Below are 14,396 nucleotides of genomic sequence, written 5' to 3' on the forward strand. Positions count from 1 at the left end.
AGTTGTGGTTTATTTACATCTTAATACTTTGAGGAATTCTGCAATGACAACTATCAGCAGCAGAAGGAATTGTTAAAATCTCATGTCTTTTCTTCTCCCTACAGGTAGACAGGTGACCACTGGTTGACCTGCAGTTGACCCGTCCAAGTCCCACCACTCAAACAAACATAGATATGTTTTGAAATAGCCACAGAGGGAATTTAAACATTTTAAACCATGAAAAGCAAAGGTATATTGTCTTATTTTATATTTAGAGGTATTTAAAAATTTTACAACAAATCTTTAATAATAAACAGCTGTATTTACGGTTTCTTTGTTGTATATTGTGTACCGATAACGGAGACTGCACTTAGAAGACATTTCATGATTCTATCACAACATTCTAATGCTGCCATGTTCAAATAAAACTGGCAATAGATTTCTCATTTTATTGACTTTTATTGTATAATTTCACAGAAAAATCACTAAGTGTTTTGACAAAACTAGGCCATGAACATTTGGATACTGGCAGTGCTGTTTTGCTACCACGAGATGCTGTTCTTGGTCCTCTTTTAGATTTGTTTGTGGAAGTAGTGTCCTGCAAATCTCGTGCATCTCATTTTTTTTTCCTATTCTGTCTTTAAACATATCCTTTGCTCATCTTTGCACATCACTATTTGAGTTGTGAAAACTGAAATAAAGGACAATTAAAGGTGCCATAGAATAGAAACTGCATTTACCCAGGCATAGATTAATAATAAGAGTTGTGAGCCTCATATTGTTTCTTCCTTAAATAAACCTTGTGCATGCAAAAGACCACTAAAAAAGGTCAACACAGAATGTGACGTTACAGTCGGGATGGGATGTACACCCCCAACAACAAATTACACATTAAATTAATTACAATATTGTTAAAATGCTAAAAACTAAGTTGTGACTGCTGAGTTAGCGCTATATGCTAGCGTTTATGCTGAAGTTCTATTGACTTTACAGTTACGTTTTTCAGGTCCATACTGAAAAAACACAAAGTTACTTAACAATTGGTTGTTCCTCAAAATCTGTATTTTCGTCCGATACAGGCTCAAACATATAATGTCTGTTTGCTTTGAGAGCTACTGACTGACAAAGCTGTGAAACAGCCAATCAAAGCCGAGCTCAATATTATTATTCATGACCCTTCCGAATAAAGTAATAACAGACCATTTCATCAAAGAGTATAGACGGATTCATCGGACGCACGTTAATGGTCTGACTAGTTGCTAAACTGATCTCTTGAACAAATGCCTCGTCGAAAATAACAAAGTTTTTGGTTTCCTAGGTAATCTATGTGTTGTTTTTTGCTTGTTATATAAATAAACTACGTTTAAAGAACTTTGTTGTTATTTATTCTTAGCAGAGTTTACCGGAAGTTACGTGCGGACCACGGGCACGTGCGGATCCATTGTTTATGTTGCTGCAGACGGTTTCATCGGACGCACGTGATACACCTCTGGATCCGAACTTTACTTCCGTTTTCGTTTTTTTTTAATGGTCTGACTAGTTGCTAAACTGATCTCTTGAACAAATGCCTCGTCGAAAATAACACGTTTTGGTGTCCTAGGTAATCTATGTGTTGTTTTTTTTGCTTGTTATATAAATAAACTACGTTTAAAGTACTTTGTTGTTATTTATTATTAGCGGAGTTTACCGGAAGTTACGTGCAGACCGCGAGCCGCTTGTTTATGTTGTTACTGCTGAAACCGTCTATAGAAGTAACAAGAGGCGAAACTTGCAACAAACGCACCCTTGCGCAAATAATTCCCATGCTAGTCCATGATGGTTTGGTGCTCTTTTAGCTGGTGGTCACAACCATATCTTGCTGGTATGACCAGCGTGGGATGCTGGTGCTGATGCTAGTACGCTAATGACCACCAGCTAAACCAGCACCAAGCCAGCATGGACCAGCATAGGAATTATTATTCATTGCTAGTTCATGTTAGCTAATTTACTTTTGTTTACAAATGCAACATTATTGTAAAGTGTTACCAAAAATCAACCAATTTCCCAAAAATTAAGTAAATAAAATACAAAAGTTCTTTCTTGCACTGTCTACCCTGCTGAAAAAAACAGCATACCAGCAAGACCAGCATATGTTGTGTTTTGTTGCTTGTTTGCTAGTGAGCACCAGCTAAACCAGCATCAACACCAGCATTAGCACCAGCTAAACCAGCACCAAACCAGCATTAGCACCAGCTAAACCAGCATTAGCACCAGCATAATTCCCATGCTGGTCCATGCTGGTTTGATGCTGTTTTTTTCAGCAGGGTATTGCTGATGTAATAGACCCCTTCAAGGTTTGTAAACATTGAATGACTATCGGGTGCGCGCGCAGCATGGGGTCAAACTGTCCATACCATCCAGGCTTTATAATTGAATCTAATACGGCTGAAAAATGATGACTTACCTTAAATGAAGTGAGCACTACAAACACAAGCCTCTTTGATATTAGCATTGTCCCAGTCTGCACGTTAATTGCTTGCAGCCGCAGATGTTATAGTTTTTTGTTTTTGAGATTCTGCATGAATTGCGAAAACTTAACGAAAGACCTGGTGCAATTTTCACAGCCCACCACGTAATTAGGCATTTTTGACGATACCGAATAATACGCAAATCAATCTGCTGTAATGACTTTTCTGACCCCGACATGCGCAGTGGAAACTGCCTGTGACGTGAACCGTGAAGGGGTCTATTGAAAAAGTTGATATGTTAATCTACTTTTGTGATATCTATCTTCCATACGTAAATATCTTTTATGACATTATAAAAACATATGGGGCGTATGGTTGAGTTATTTGTCACATTCCTTTACCTCATATTTCTGTACTCTCACTGCATTTGACATTTAAGAAGATATGGACATTGATTTTCCAGAACTGAAGAAGAACCTTACGTGCACTCTCACAGAGACTTCTTGATCACTTTAACAGTAACAATTTTCCAAGAGTAAAGCAGCCTTAAAGTCCATCACCATGGGGTTTTTACATGTGGAGGAGAGTATGTGCCAACTGATCATTTTGTATACTGCTTTAATTCTCTCTCAATTCCATGTTTATAAGTTATGAACGTGTGTATATATAATATGCCTCTGGCTGACACTGTTTATTCACTGCTTATTTACAAGGTTTTATCCAAACTGATATTGAATCTTCCCAAAACAAATTGTAAACTACTCAAACAAACGTTACATTATTCTTCTGTTAGTTTCTGTATGTTTTGATGGTACATTTCAGTTACCTTTTTTCAAACCTTTTTGAAGGAAGGGCCTTTTTGATTATATGGTTTAAGCAGCAGTTGTACAAGGAGACAGTGAAGACACTAGCCTAGTGTGGCCTTTTTTTGTTGTGAATATGTTTCAGGAGCTTGTCAGATGTCACTTACTGCAGTCATGTATCATTATTTACTTTCCTTGTTATTTTCTGTAGTCATGTTCTGTACCCTGCACCATGACACTTTGTCAGTTTGTAAAATCTCTGATATAATATCTGATCTCTGATATAATATCATTGTGAAAAAGTTTATCACAAGGTACCGAAGGACTGGAATAGGCAGCTGTGTGATGATGACAGAGAAATCGGGGACACAACGAAGACTCTCCAGTCTTTGATGTTATATGCTTTGCGGTGACACAATGACACATATGACATCTCTGGGCAGTGTTATTTCCCACAGATAGAGATAATGAGAGCATCACTGTGTGGCTCATTGCTCACAGTTTTGTGTTTGCCACATGTTAGATCTCATCTGCTGTGGTGCTGCAGTATAAAGCCATGCTTGTATTTTTTTTTTACATAACTCTGTATTCACTGTATATGATTATTGAACTATTGAAAACCCACAGAGAATTTCTTTGTTGAACTAGAATGCTTTTCTACAAAATTCATATCCCTCTTGGCATGTTTTCAAATAAATATTTTGACTTTGTGCAGCTCTCATTCAGTGTGTGGAGATTAATTAAGTTTAGGGGTAGTCTTTGTGAAGGTTAGTTCAAGTTTCTCTATCAGGGTCAATAATCAGTGGCGGCCGGTGACTTATTTTTTCGAGGTTCGTCACAACATGTATGTAGCCCGTCATGTGTGTGGTTCCCTTTTTCAAAATATGTGCTCTGTGCATCGAGAGATCCTGTGTGCATCACGTGTCTCGTCAAAACAAGTGTCCGCTGCAGATGTGTCCAAAGGGTTTATGATAAAAGAGACACTCACGTTTGCCAGATACTCGCATAATCTCATGCGTAATCAGAGTTTACTGTTAAGGGAGTGTCTTGCGTGTATTTTGTGAACGTGAGCGTCTCTTTTGTCATAAACGGTTTTGGCGCGTGTGCAGCAGGCACTTATTTTGACAAAACACGTCATGCACATGGTTTACACGACGTAACAAACACACATTTTGAAAATGCAAGCAACACACATGACACTCCGAACACTTTAATTGAATTAGTGCCCCTCGGATGAGCAGTCACGAGCCGCCACTGTCAATAATTACATGGCTTGTTGGAATTCTTAATTCTGATTGCCAGTCGCAACATTCTCAGGTTGGTTAATCCCAGATAACAACCATTCAAAACGAATAACACAGGTAACCGGATGCTCCAAATCATTTTGACAGGTACAGTTGAATATTACACAAAAATTAACACATATCACATTATATTTACAAATGATTAAACCAAAGCGTGTTTGTGACATTTGTGAGTTTTCCTCACATTTGTTAAAAATAGCTAACAAAATATTTTAAATTAATATTTAATGTTCCTTACCTTACGTATGAGGTGAATAGCCATAAGCGGAATAATATACAGGTAGCCAGTTGTTATTGTGAAACAAGCCCCTTTATGTGATACAAGACCCTCTGCTTCGTGTTGGGTCCTGATCAGACTTATTATTTTACGGGGCTTATTTCTGCGATCACAACCAGCTGCCTACACATTATCCCTTACTTATGGGCCACATATTTTACAAAGCGATGGCTGCTGATATAATAAAGGACATAGTTGTCACTATAGGCAGTAAGATTTTGATGTTTCCTTATTTGTATGTCACCTTTGGATATAAGCATTATAATAAACAAATGTGATGTATTATAAATTTGCCTTCACTGAAATGATAAATGCACTTTTAAATCACTTTTAAACGTAAAAATCATTTGTAATACAATAATATAATAATTGTACAATACTTTTAGCCATATACAGCCTGTACACTATTAATTTTCCACATCATCCATTTTTATTGTATTTGCATTTACCTGATCTTGGTCACATTGTGCCTCATTATCTTCATTTCATTTATGTTATTATTTTAATACTATATTGCTATTTGCACTTTTGGTCAGATGTGAACTGTATTAAATTGACTTTGCTGGTGTTCAATTTTTACTAAAGATACCAGTAAGAATGTACAGTAGTACCCTTTGTAAATCGATATAGTCATGACTCATGGGCATGAGTCTTTAAGCTGGCGCTAGAAGAAATGTTTTCCAGGCACATACCTGGCTTAACTGTGATAAAACTGACAGCTAGTCAACAAAATTGTGACAATTTTGTATGTGGAATGTCTCCTACCAAAACACTTACAAAAGAATTTGGAAGGAAAGTGGAAAAAGAGCACTTAAAGAAAGATGTGCACTGTATTCAGGCTATTCACTTGAATTTGTGTTACTCATATCTAAGCCCCTATCATCCTAGTGTTTCAGAGTGAACTGAATGGATATGCTAAAAACAGACAGCATAAACAATGAGCCAAGTGATGCGTTAAAAAGTGTTCCCTTACGTGAACCCTTGCTGTAATTTAATTTGAAACCACGGACTGCACCGTCTCATGTCACTAGGAACCAGTTTTGTCTGTTTCCTGTCTTTATGGCTGTCTGGGGCTGTGGACACTGGGGTGAAGGGTAAAATTGGCTGAGCTGAATTTGGAAGGTCTAATTCCAGCGTCCTCTAGAGACATTGAGCATACAAACGCAGAGGCCATAACTGAGAAACTTCATGCAAGACCAGTAACACTATACCCCCAGTCTAAGAACTCACAGCACGCTGCAAAATGCAATGAACATTAAAGGGATAGTTCACCCAAAAATTCAGTCATGATTTAAGGATGATATTTTGAGCGATGTTTGTAACCTTTGAGCACTATTGACTTCAATGGTATTTTTTTCCTACTTTGGAAGGTGCTTCTGCTTCCTGCTCGATTACGAAAATATTCCCTTGTGTTCAGCAGAACAAAGACATTTATACAGGTTTAAAATTTCTAGTTGTAAAATATGAGATAAATTTGTTGGTATTTTAGGTTATGTGCATTATGCACTCTGCTTTTTTGTTCAAAATCATTTACATTTGTAGATGTGAAGGAACTTAATTTTGTATGTGTTCTGTGACTTTACCCATCTCTATGGCAAACTGAGCAGCAAAAGAAATCACAGTTTGTTTAACTGATTTTCAATTTGTTGTACAAAAAAGTGCTTTGTGCCTATTGTAGTTGATCAGTAAACATGTGGACCTCTGCTGTGTTATTCTGGGCCCTGATATACAAACACAAATAAAGCACTTATACACGTTCCAGGGCATAAAGTGTCCAATACACAAAGAGCAAGTGTTATCAACATAATTACCATGGCCACTCATCTTGCCCTGCCTGATTGTACATCTAACAGTCATCACACACTCTTATGTGCATGCGTGCGTGGGTTATGTTGTTTTCAAACTGTGATTAGAGAAAAGGTGACATGTACCTTCGACAATGAAATAGTGATAACCAAACAGAATGACAAAAAGGCAAAGATGCATTTAAAATAATGGTTCAGATGCTCCTGAGAATGGATTGCACATTGGAACTGCCTCTCGTCCAATCAGCAATCAGGTGAGAACGGGGGATGTAAATAAAGCAGGACCAGTGAGACAGAAAGTACTCATGAATGAGTCACTATGCACTAGTGCTATTTCAGCAAGCGGTTCCCTAAAAAATATCCAGGTAACGCCCCCTCCTCCAGGCTTGTGCACAATTCAGAATTTCAGAATTGGCCTCCATTCAATTAATGAATTGGAATTTGAATTGAATTGACTCCGCCCTACAGGAAGTTGAATTTGAATTGGAATGACAGGAAGTGGAATTAAATTCATGGGAATTCAAAGAAATTCCACAAACAAAACAGAAAGAATCTCACATACATTCAGTGTTAGGAAAGTTACTTTGGAAAATTGTTTGGAAACCATTTTAAATACTTGGTTATAGTAAAACTTTCTGAGAAATTAAGTCATGTTCCACCGTGTTCCACAAAATTACAATTACAAAAAATCAAACTTAATTATTTGTTATGTGACTAGAGTTTTAAACATTAATTGCTGGGGGAAAATGTTTTCTGTTAATGTAATCTGTACAAGTAGTTCAAACTAATATAATTAATAGATTATGTAATGCAATCATATCTGACATATACTGAAAGCTTAATTTTTAACACTTTACTTACTGTATAATATGTATATGAATTTCTTTGAATTTCTATTGAATTGCAATTCTGCTTCCTTTAATTCAAATTCGAATTGTAATTCTAGATCCTGTTTTTGACATCAATTCACATTCAATTCAAATTCAAGAATTGAATTGGAATTTAGGAGTCATTCTCAATTCAATTCTGAATTGTGCACAAGCCTGCCCTCCACAAGAAACCTGAATGGCTTTACTAACAATCTACTGCTACATTTGGTTAAAATACCACTAAAATATTCAAGCTATCTATTTTAAAATGCTTTCTTTGGTTTCAGCTTAATGTGCAGAGAGGACTATAAGTGAACCATTCATAGGCTGATCTGTCTCAACAATGGTATGAGATTAAGACAGCATCATCTATTTAATCATTGGCAGATGGGGTACAGCAGAAGGGGCAGTGGTGTTTGGAGACTCTTTATTTGTACTACAGACACTTTAAAGTCTTAAATACAATTCAATGTCTTTCCAGTAGTTTTTAATTGTTGACATTAATGTAATATATACAACAATAACTTCATAACTATGCAAGACTCTGTCTTCAGCCTCTATGCACCAGACAAATACTTTCACTTCAAAAGTGGATGTTTTAGGAGGTCATTCTCAACAACTGAACAAATGACAGATTTTCAGGTTCCGCACCAACACCTGATCAAGTCTATTTTTTACAATACAATGAATTGCGTTTAGATTACAACAAGTCCAGTCCAACATTTTTAATGTAGATTATCCCCTTTCACATAGAAATAGGTCATGTTAGAGAAGGAAAATGGGTGGTGAATGTCATGTAATGATAATTAAATAAAGAACACTGCCATTCCTTTGGCATCTGTATATTGTGTAGGTTATATAGTGTTAGCAATATGTGAGACAATCCTTTATCATGTGCGGAATGATAATAAACAAAATGGTCATTGTGTATTTCAGCATGTTATGAATTGGATTTGTCTTGAAACTGTAAGGCACAAGGTAATACACAGATTATTTACACATGATTGGTTATTAAAGATGTAATGCAGGTCATGAGTGTGGTCACAAGCTAAAGACATTACCAATGTCATGATGGCATTAGTATTATCGTATGCTTGGTGGAAAATGTTCATTTGTGCACACATACTAGTGACTGTCCAATGTTTTTTACCATTATTAATTGAATTATTGTCAAAATCATGTGACAGACCAAGAACAATGTCTTTACACTGTATGTGAGTATTGTAAGGAAGATGTTTACTGACACTTACTTTGGCAAGTTACCCAGATTACCAGCTTCTGCCACCTTGCAAAATAACATAAAATTACCATGGCACAGCATAATATTCTTTAAATTACAGTAAAGTACCATGGTATATCATAGAGTTGGTGTCTGATACCATAACAGTTCATTTTTTGTTGAAGGTCTCCACTGACTACGTAAACTGGTTGTCATAGAGATGAAAATTTTTAACAGCAGCTTATTGATGTGTCTTTAAAGATCAATCCTTATGGTGAACATGTATTTTTAGAATCCACTGTGGACTGAGTTTTATAACTCACACTATTATACTACCAAGGTTTACAGAAACAACTGAGTGCTAAAGTAGATAGGATTAAATGAACTGAAGCCACACTTTACATCAGTTTTATTGTACAACTTGTTATATAGTACAGAAAGTACCAAAAAATACTAATTAAAGAAAAACATTTTTTTCAATATTTTACTATGTTCTTATCTCAGCTTAGATGAATTAATACATATATATCTTTATTCAATGAGTGCACTTAATCTTTGTACAGCATGCAGTGAATGTGTTAGCATTTAGCCTAGCCCTATTCCTTAGTGTAGTGAAGTGGCGTATAGCCCAGGTGCTCATTGGTTGGTTTCTTTTAAACGTGTGAACCAATCAGGGCATGTTTCCCAAGGGGTAGGAGTTGTTGATTTCTCATTGGCTGGTTTCATGTTAATCTGAACCAATCAGAGCCTGTTTTACAAGGCATAAAAGGCCTAGTAATGTAGCGCTTGAAGCGTCATTTATCACCCTCTCCATTAAGCGCTCTTTTCAAATGAGCGGCTTATCTGATGGCTTTTGATGGCAGTTGCTATGTTTGTGGCAGGTGGGTTTTGTTTACTGTGATGTCTGAAACTTTTGATTTTACTAGAGACTGATTGTTTGTTACGTTTAGTGTCGTGTGTGTTTGTAACCATTTTTGGATGAGTGATACGCCGTGAAGACTTCATTATCTTTCTTGGTATGTATGGTTTTTACTTGTTAAATGTAGTATTTTTTTTTGTACTAAATTATGTCTTGTTTGGCAGATATCCAAACATGGCCGTGTCTAAGGGTCTTGGTAATCCCATGTTACGTGGAATGTAAACCCATTTGGATGTGACTACATTGCTGCTTTGCCTGAGTTTGTTTTATTCCATTTGTGTATTTGTGTCCGTAAAGTGGCGACAGTATTGACTCTTTGTCGGACTGCATTCATTTGGTGGTTTGGGCTGGGAAGTACCTACAACAACTACATTGTCATCTGAGTTCAGCCCTGCCTGTGACGTATACCCAAATGCAGGAATTGTGGTCGCCTGTATGATGGATCACCAATGTTATTTTCTTTTGTTATTTTTGTATGTGGTCTTATGTTTAATTGTGTATTGAAGTTGTTCACATCTACAAAGTGGAGATTGCCTGAGTTTGTTTACACAATTTGCCGTGTGGAAATTTTGTGGTGTTTTCACGAGTGTATTATATATTAAGTGTGTGGTGACTCTCCAACCCCTGCAGGCGATCTCCCCTTGTAGATGTGATTTTGTTTTTTTGTGTAAACTTCAACAATATCATATTTTTCTACCTGTTGTCTATGAAAATAAATTATATTTTGGTAAATTATTGTTTGTCTTTCTCACCCCATCTTTGACCATTGGACCTGTGTGTCTTTAAGATTTCCCGGGTATCCCGGGTGGCGTAGTTGGGACATTAGTATTTCAAAATTCGTAGATCACTGCTCGTACTTCATTATGCCACATTTGGCGTAGTCGGCAGGGTGGTCATTGTTTGGGGTGAGTTGGATGTGTTTTTTTGTTTAAAGTGTGTTTTTATGTATGAAGCAAGGTGTGTGTTTTGTTGTTTTCCCAAAGGCAAAGCAGCAGTGTGGTCCGGTTGGATGAGGCCCAGTGATTTGGTTGTTACCACTTCAGGTGGTGAGTGGTTGCAGAAATGGAGAGGGAGTTTAAACGGTAAGGTTATGACGTTTGTGGGTATGTTTGTTTCAGCTGGGGTCCCCCAGTGTTGGGGTGGAGCCAGCTGGGTAAGTTAAAGTCCAGGAGAAGCTCCTGAGGCAGAGGTATGACTGATTATTTCAATGTGTTTTAGTGATTGAGTGGTGAGGATAAGCTGAAGCTAGGGTATTACTGAAGTGGTATTTGCCTGGAGTTTCAGCTTATGGTGGGGTAAAATGCATTAGGTCGCACTCACCATGTCATTGTTCTGTCCGATGGGGTCCCGCAGAATGTGCGGTGGAACCATTTGGCAGATTTTAGAACAGTGTTTACCTGTGATCTCAATTTACAGCGGGGGATGGCCACACTCCCTGCGTCATCCTTTGGCCGATGGGGTCCCGCAGAGTGTGCGGTGGAACCATTTGGCAGATTTTAGAGTAGTGTTTTTAGTGACTTCTACTCACAGCGGGGGAGGGTCACACTCCCCGCGTCATCCTTTGGCTGATGGGGTCCCGCAGAATGTGCGGTGGAACCATTTGGCAGATTTTAGAGTAGTGTTTTTAGTGACTTCCACTCACAGCGGGGGAGGGTCACACTCCCAGCATCATACTTTGGCCGATGGGGTCCCGCAGAGTGTGCGGTGGAACCATTTGGCAGATTTTAAAGCGCAGACTTTTTTTTGCTTTAGCTTACTTGTCATTGTAGTGAGTGCTGTAGGTTGACACTCTAGCTTCTATAACCTTTTAGGTAAGTACGGGTTTTTGTATAGACCTGGACATTGAGGTTAAGGTGGCCAACAGTTTGTTAATGTTTCTCACTCGCTAAGGGTAGCTGTTGGAGTTTATATGAGTGCAGTTTTTTAAGATGTCATGTCCAACCCCAGGAAGCTGCCCTTGAATTAATGCCCAAGTTTTGAAGATTTAATCGTCGGGGCGACGATTTATAAGGTGGGGGTGAATGTAGTGAAGTGGCGTATAGCCCAGGTGCTCATTGGTTGGTTTCTTTTAATCGTGTGAACCAATCAGGGCATGTTTCCCAAGGTGTAGGAGTTGGTGAATTCTCATTGGCTGGTTTCATGTTAATCTGAACCAATCAGAGCCTGTTTTACAAGGCATAAAAGGCCTAGTAATGTAGCGCTTGAAGCGTCATTTATCACCCTCTCCATTAAGCGCTCTTTTCAAATGAGCGGCTTATCTGATGGCTTTTGATGGCAGTTGCTATGTTTGTGGCAGGTGGGTTTTGTTTACTGTGATGTCTGAAACTTTTGATTTTACTAGAGACTGATTGTTTGTTACGTTTAGTGTCGTGTGTGTTTGTAACCATTTTTGGATGAGTGATACGCCGTGAAGACTTCATTATCTTTCTTGGTATGTATGGTTTTTACTTGTTAAATGTAGTATTTTTTTTGTACTAAATTATGTCTTGTTTGGCAGATATCCAAACATGGCCGTGTCTAAGGGTCTTGGTAATCCCATGTTACGTGGAATGTAAACCCATTTGGATGTGACTACATTGCTGCTTTGCCTGAGTTTGTTTTATTCCATTTGTGTATTTGTGTCCGTAAAGTGGCGACAGTATTGACTCTTTGTCGGACTGCATTCATTTGGTGGTTTGGGCTGGGAAGTACCTACAACAACTACATTGTCATCTGAGTTCAGCCCTGCCTGTGACGTATACCCAAATGCAGGAATTGTGGTCGCCTGTATGATGGATCACCAATGTTATTTTCTTTTGTTATTTTTGTATGTGGTCTTATGTTTAATTGTGTATTGAAGTTGTTCACATCTACAAAGTGGAGATTGCCTGAGTTTGTTTACACAATTTGCCGTGTGGAAATTTTGTGGTGTTTTCACGAGTGTATTATATATTAAGTGTGTGGTGACTCTCCAACCCCTGCAGGCGATCTCCCCTTGTAGATGTGATTTTGTTTTTTTGTGTAAACTTCAACAATATCATATTTTTCTACCTGTTGTCTATGAAAATAAATTATATTTTGGTAAATTATTGTTTGTCTTTCTCACCCCATCTTTGACCATTGGACCTGTGTGTCTTTAAGATTTCCCGGGTATCCCGGGTGGCGTAGTTGGGACATTAGTATTTCAAAATTCGTAGATCACTGCTCGTACTTCATTATGCCACATTAGGATCCAAATGGGGTGAATTTTAGGCGCCACCAAACACTTCCATGTTTTCCCTATAGGGCTTATTCGCAAACACCGGAAGTCGCTAGCCGCGGCCATCTTGTTGACATAACATCTGTCCTGCCCCTAGCCGCACGTAGATTTGAGTCGAGGGGAGCAGTAGCCTAATGGCTTAATCTCGTCTGTATTAAGAGAAGATGAGCTTGATTATTGTGGAACAATATCAAATAGACCCAATAGCCTTAAGTAAAGATCCGTCTTTATTGCCATCCGTAACTTATCCGGATATTTATAACTATATCGTTCATACAGTATCCGCATTCATCATACAAGCACTGAAGGGCCGTTCACATTATAACGATAACTATAACGATAACTATATCATCGTCCACATCACCAAAATACGTTTATGCTAATTCGCTCACGGCACTCGCGCAAATCACTTGCCTTTAATATTGCTTGTAATAAAAACTTTTGCAGTCCTCAACACGCTGCGTTTCGCGTAACTCTAAACAGTGAATCTAATAGTTTGTGTACCTTTTGGCATAACAGTTAGTTAATGTAATAGATTAAAAAGCATTACGTAGTCAATTTTCACAGCAACTGGAGGTAATCTAATGTTATAGAGCTCAGCAATGAGCTTCACTGTCATTTTAAGTGGCCGTGCACTTGAAGTTCAAATAGATTTTAATGCTATCAATGGTTTATCCTTAATCAGGTGGGAAAAATCGCTCAGAAAGTGATCCCAATGAAGTCGTTCATTGTATCTGTATCGTTATAGTTTTGGTGTGAGCTCCGCTATTCTGTTTAATATAAAACGATTTTCAAAACTATGTGAACGGCCCTTAATTCCCTATCAATGCCAGACCTATTATTATGTTCATATAGTTATTAATACGAATTTCAATTTATGGCAGCTTATTTGAAAGAGCAGTTTCAGCCACTGCTTACAGCTAACCATATGTGATCATCAAATTATGGGGACAGACTTTGCTGTGAGCATATATCCCTAACGTTACCTGGGGTAAAATGATGGGGACAGACTTTGCTGTTGGGAGTCTCTCCTTCGCTGGTTCAACTCCTCTGTCTCCTTCCTTTCATGTTTTCTGACAGTCGGTATCGCATAAAAATTAATTCCGGGGTTCTTTTTGCTGTTGTTAGAACATCCGTGTATTACACCACACACCCTCGCGCGGTTTTTAAAAAATTACACCGATAATACCATGCATAATACCAACGCTGCCTCGCTTGTCAATTGACAGACTGATAGTTTTATGTCAACAATATGGCCGCCGCGAACATTGATGACGTAGATCGAATAAGCCCTATTAAAAGACTGCTACATGAGTGGTTACACAAGTAAGTATGGTGGCACAAAATAACACGTGGCAATTTTTAAGCGGGTAAAAAATGATTTTGGTGGCTTCTAAATTCATCCCTGTTTAGATCCTAAGGAATGAGGGGGAGGGGGGGGGGTAAGCTAAACACAATATACACGGAATACCTATGAATCATAGTCCACTACGAGTGGATACCTAAAAATACAACAACAATAAGTCCATACCATAT

General features: G+C 38.0%; 2 long non-coding RNA genes across 2 annotated transcripts; both read left to right on the top strand.

Moving 5' to 3' along the window:
* The first annotated feature begins 9,316 nt into the window (after positions 1-9,316).
* On the top strand, positions 9,317-10,381 carry LOC129453563 (uncharacterized). Its single transcript, XR_012360371.1, has 3 exons — positions 9,317-9,584; positions 9,654-9,719; positions 9,787-10,381. It is a non-coding gene; the product is annotated as an uncharacterized lncRNA (long non-coding RNA).
* Positions 10,382-10,442: 61 nt separating this feature from the next.
* On the top strand, positions 10,443-12,826 carry LOC141353322 (uncharacterized). Its single transcript, XR_012360370.1, has 3 exons — positions 10,443-11,918; positions 11,988-12,053; positions 12,120-12,826. It is a non-coding gene; the product is annotated as an uncharacterized lncRNA (long non-coding RNA).
* Positions 12,827-14,396: the final 1,570 nt, after the last annotated feature.

The sequence above is a fragment of the Misgurnus anguillicaudatus genome, chromosome 21, assembly GCF_027580225.2.
Source record: "Misgurnus anguillicaudatus chromosome 21, ASM2758022v2, whole genome shotgun sequence".
NCBI classification, from domain to species: domain Eukaryota; kingdom Metazoa; phylum Chordata; class Actinopteri; order Cypriniformes; family Cobitidae; genus Misgurnus; species Misgurnus anguillicaudatus.